Source organism: Hyaloscypha bicolor, assembly GCF_002865645.1.
Source record: "Hyaloscypha bicolor E unplaced genomic scaffold K444scaffold_183, whole genome shotgun sequence".
Classification (NCBI taxonomy): domain Eukaryota; kingdom Fungi; phylum Ascomycota; class Leotiomycetes; order Helotiales; family Hyaloscyphaceae; genus Hyaloscypha; species Hyaloscypha bicolor.
In genome coordinates, this window is record NW_020194685.1 from 1022157 (window position 1) to 1028156 (window position 6000).

Below are 6000 nucleotides of genomic sequence, written 5' to 3' on the forward strand. Positions count from 1 at the left end.
TAGTATTAATAGTATTTATTATATTTCTTATTAATATAACTTCCTTTTTCGATTTTATTTATTATTTAATAAGTAAATATTAGGAAATCTTATTTATATTTACTATTAGTTTTAAATTAGGTATATTTTAATTAGTAAAAATTAATATATTATAAATAAGCTAGGTTATAAATTAAAGATATTATAGTAATTATTTAATATCTAAGGATATTTCTAAATCTAAACTATTTAATAATAATATTAGAATCTAATTTACTAATAGTTTTACTATATAATTTAAAGTATTTTCTTTTATAAAATAGAATTAGAATTATAAAATTATATTAGATTATATAATTAAATTGAATTATTTTTTATCCGAAATATAATAGTTGATTTTAGACTAATTAATTAGACCTATAATTAACTTTTGGCTTATATTTATTTTAGATTAGATTTTGGCTAGATTTTAGTTTAATTTTAGTAATCTTTTTAGCTATAGTTTATAATTTAATTTATTTACTAGCTTTAATTCTAGCTTTTATTATACTAGAAGTTAAGAATTAGGCTTAGAACCTAATCTTTATCTCTGGCTTTATAATTTATTTCTTATCTATAATATCTAATTCTATTTTATAATCTCCTTATTAATAATATCTATATTACTCTTATAATACTTATTTCTTATATTATTACTTCTTTTAATTCTAAAGTTATTATAAATCTTAATAAATACTAATAGCTTTTAAATTAGTTATAAAGTAACTAAATAATTAATTTATAAAATATTTGAGTAAGTTAGAGAATCTATTTTACTAATAAATAGGAAATTCCTTTAGTAAAAATAATTCTATATATAATATAGAAATAAATTATATAATTATTTAATATTATACTAAAAATAATTCTAGAAAATTCTAGAAAATTCCTATAATAATATCTTTTAATTCTAAAAATTTCTATATTCTTTATTCTTTTTCTTTTTCTTTTTATAATAATAATATATATTATAAATAATATAATTTCCTATAATATCCGAATTACTAATTATATATAAAGTATATTTTATACTATTTTTATAAAGAAATATATAGCTAATACTAATAATATAATACTAGAATAAAAAGTAATTATATTCTTTAAACTTAATAAATAATCTATAGACTAATTATAATTAAATTAACCTATAATTAGTATATTTATATTAAATTAAGCTAGGCCGACTTAGTAACTTTATTAACTATCTAGTAATTAATAATAATAATAATAATAATAATAATAATAATAATAATAATAATAATAACGAAATTCGTAATATTATAATAAATATTAAATATCTAGTTTAGTTATATTTAAGCTTATTTCTATTATTACTTTTTTTAACTTTGGTTTATTTATTATTATTATTTCTTCTTTTTTTCTTTTATAGCTTTCCTATATTTTTATTACTATTTCCTAGTATATTATTATTATATATATTATTATATAATATATCTAGTAATATTATAAATTATAATAATATATATATAAATATAAATAAACTAAATAAAAGGAAATATAAATATAAATTAGTTAAAAATATAAATATAAATAATCTAGTAAGCGGGTTTTAGTAATTAGTTAAGAATATAATATAGATATTATATCTAGAGTTATATTATATAAATATAAAAGAGGCTATTATATTAGAAAGTAAGCTTTTAGTTATAATTACTTCTAATATAAAGAATATTTCTAAGAAAGCAGATTTAAAGTATTAGATTATTAAGTTTCTAGAAAGTAATATATTAGAAATTTTATATTTAGAAAATACTATTAATATTATAATATTTATATTACTAATAGTTATAAGAATACGAATTTAAATAGGTAAGTTTAATTTTAAAGAAATAATTTTAGGAACTATTATAAATATTACTAAAATTCAGTAATATACTAAATAATAGCTAGTAAAATAACTATTTAAGATAGCTACTAATAAAATTATAAAAATAGATATAAAATATATAAGTATTATTTTTAAAAAAATATAAGAAAAAGCTTTTTATTAGAATATTATTAAGAAATATATTATAATACTTAAATTAATACTAATTATTAAAAGGTCTTATAACGGCTTTATTCTATAAAAAAAAATTATAATAGCCAAGTTTATTAATATAGTAAGAATTAAAATAAGTAATAAAAATTAGTATAAGTATTATTTCTAGTAAAAGAATTTATTTAATATATAAAATATAGATATAATATATATTCTATTTTACTAAAATATAAAGTTTAATAAATATTATAAAGTATTTCCTAAAAGAAAATATTCTTTATAATAGCTTATAAATACTATTATATTATAAGAAAAGATATATTCTAGTTATATTAAATAAGTAAAGCTCCGAGCTCTTAACTAGATATAAAGTAATTATATTAGCTAGCTTAATTTATAATATAAATCTATTACTAGAATATTAAATATATCTAATTTAAATTAGGATAATAAGTCTAATATATAGCATTTTACTAGTAAAAAGATATTCTAGAAGCTAATAAATAGCTCTATAATAATATTAATAGAAAGTAACCTAAGCCGGCTTATAATAAATACTTATATAAAATCGGGAATAAATAAATCCTTTTTTATTTTATTTTAACCCGGTATTAATAAGCTAATTAGTATTTTTCTTATTATTTCTATAGCTATAAGTAATTTTTTAAGGATTTTTATAAATAAGATTTAATTCTCGGAATACTATAATACTATTTAGTTTATTTCAGGACTTATATTATATTTTTAGTTAGATTATTTATAAATTATAGGAACTCTAAACTTAATATAAGTTATTTTACCGGATAATAAAGCAAATATATACCCAATATAGAAAGAAATTAATAAAAATATAGAAAGTAGTTTATATAAGTTCTAAAGAGTTCTGGTTTTAGCTAGTTATAAAATTATATTTTTTAAATTATTTATTCGTATTACTTCTTTAGAGAAGTAGATTAGACTTTACTAGTTATCTAATTATATAAAACGGGGTTTTTTTTAGAAAAGCCCTTCTAATAAATTAGTAAGTTTTAGTATATATTAGAAATAATATAGAAATAATTTATTATTAAGGCTAATATTAGTTATAAGAAGTTATTTTCTAATTCTTGAACTAATATATAAAGACTATTAACTTAATAACTTTTATATTATTTCTATTATATCTAGTTTTAAAGATATTATTTTAATAGTATATATCCTCTTTTATTAAAGCCTTTTAATTTCTATTACTAGGATATTTCTTGCTTTATATAATTTATTTCTATATTCTAAATCTATTTAAAGTTTATAGTTTTTAGTAATAATATATTTAGAATAAATCTTTTCTATTTCTATATATAATTGAATTAGTATTACTAAAATATCTTTTCCGGATTTCAGATATACTATTATAGCCTTTTAAAATAAAATAAGATATATAAGAATATTTAAATATAATTAACTAAACTTATAAGCTCTTTCTTTTATAATAAGTTATTTAAAAAAGTATACTAGAGTAATTAGAATATATAGAAAATAAGGATTTAAGTAATTTACTAATAGAAGTTCTTTAGCTAAACTTAATATTATTAAATATAGAAACTTATTTATTTATTAAAATTACTTATTAGAATATTTTAAGGCTAGTTTTTTATAGAAGTAGCTATTTTATTCTATAAATTAGAGTATTATAAAGCCTAATATTTTAGTATTTTTATATAGCTCGTAATTTTATAAACTAATATTAATATAGCCTTTAGAATTAGCTAAGATAATAGATTAGTAAAGTAAATAGTTCTTAGGTTAAGGCTTTACTAATTTTAATATCTTTATAAAAAGATAGAAATATAATAAAATATATAATATTTCTATATATTATATTTCGAGAAATAAGGAAATTAAGTTTTATTAATACTTATTATTTTAATATTAAAGCCTAAAAAGTTTTAATAATAATAGCTTATTTTATATATAATTATTATTATCTAAATCTTATTTAGTAATATAATAGATTTATTAAGATTTATTAGAGAAATAGCTATATATTTAGAAATAATAAAAATAATATTATTATATATAAATATTTTATAATAAGTAAGGAAATTCTTATATTTAATTTAATAAAGAATTTGAGCTTAGTTATTAACTTCTAAACTAGCTTTATATTTTATTATAAAAAGCTTAAATATAACTAAGTTCTTATATATAATAATTACTAATATCCTAATTTATAATAATATATCTTAGTATAATATTACTAAAATAATGCTTTTTTTAAAAATAAGAAGTCTTATAATAATAACTTTTCTAAATTATATATTTCTTATAATATAAAAAGAAATTCGGGTATATTAAGCTTTAGTAATAATTAAGATAAGAATATATTATAAATAATCTTATTAGTATTATTACTTGAGTTAGATTATTCTTTATATTATATATTTTTTTTACTATATAAAACTTTAAGAATTATTATATTAGTTTCTTTTTAGTAATATAATAGTCTAAAGAATTATATTTCCTTATTTCTTTAGTTAAATTTTACCCGGAAACTATATTATAGTCGAGTTCGATTTCTCTAATTGTCGGTTTACTAGTAACGCATGGCACCGTCACGTATGCGTGGAAATGCTGGTTGCGTTAGTTAGTGAAGTTGTTGTTTTTCAGAAGTAAGGATCGCAGTATTATAGTATTAATATGCGATCCCTAAATCTGCTAAGCCTAAAGGAGTCTAGTCTACTAGTTGAGTCACGCATGTGACGCGAGGTCACATGACCCAGGAAATTCGCAGTGCAGCTATTCCAACACTAATTAATATACTATATTTATTATAATATATAAAAAGAAAATAAAGTTAGTTATAAGAGATATAAAAGCAAGCTATTTATTTAAAGCTTTTATAAACCAGAGCCGGCTTAAGAAATTCAAAAGCTCTTGAGATTATTTCGGAAAAGATCTCGATTTCTTATAATCTAGTATAAATAAATAGTAGTTTTTATTATATAAGAAAAATAGAATAGTAGAAATTAAAGTTATTACTTAAAAATAAATTAAAAACTTTATTATCTAATTATTTATACTAAAACTAGAGTTATTTAAGAAAATAAAATAAAAGACTAGAAATAATACTTATATTAAAAATATTACTAGATATTTTTCTAATACTAGATAATAGAAAATAGATATCTAAAATAAAGCCTAGAAGCCAGAATTATATAATTATCTCTCTAATACTATAAAAGTAATAAAACTAGATATATTTATTAGTTTAAAGTTTATTCTATATTTTTCTCTTTTTTTAATTTATTATTTATTTTATTCTTTTCTTTTTCTATTATTTATATTAAAATAATAAATATATAATATAATATCTAGTATTATATTATTAAGCTAAAAATAAAGCTTATTAAAAATTAAAAAGAAAATTTTCGAAAAACGGCTTATATTAATTTAAAAAGGCTTAACTTTAAGCCCGAGTATTTAAGAAATATTAATAAGAAAAATATTAAAAGACTAAAGAAAATCTTTATAAAATAAGGCTATTTTTAGCTATTACTATCTAATTATATACTAGTAATTATTACTAAATAAGACCTAAAAGTTATATTTTAATATTTAAATAAGATATTTAAAGATCTTTTTAATAATATATAAGATATATTTCTTAAACTAATACTATTTCTGAATTATATATTTAAATATTTCTATAACTAATATTAGATTCTAGCTATTCTAGAAACCTTAATACTAAAAAAAGAATAATAAATAGTAAATTTATATTTATTAGATTTGATTTTAAAATCCTTTATAATTATTTTAGAATATTTAATATTATTTCTATTTAATAATAAGTCCGGAAACTAAAGCTACTTTAAATAAAAAGTATTTTAATTTATTTAATTTTACTAATAATAAAATCTATAGAAAGATCCGAGATTACTAATATTAAAACAAGCCCTTTATTATAAGGTAATAGCAGGTATATTTATCTAAAGGTAAAT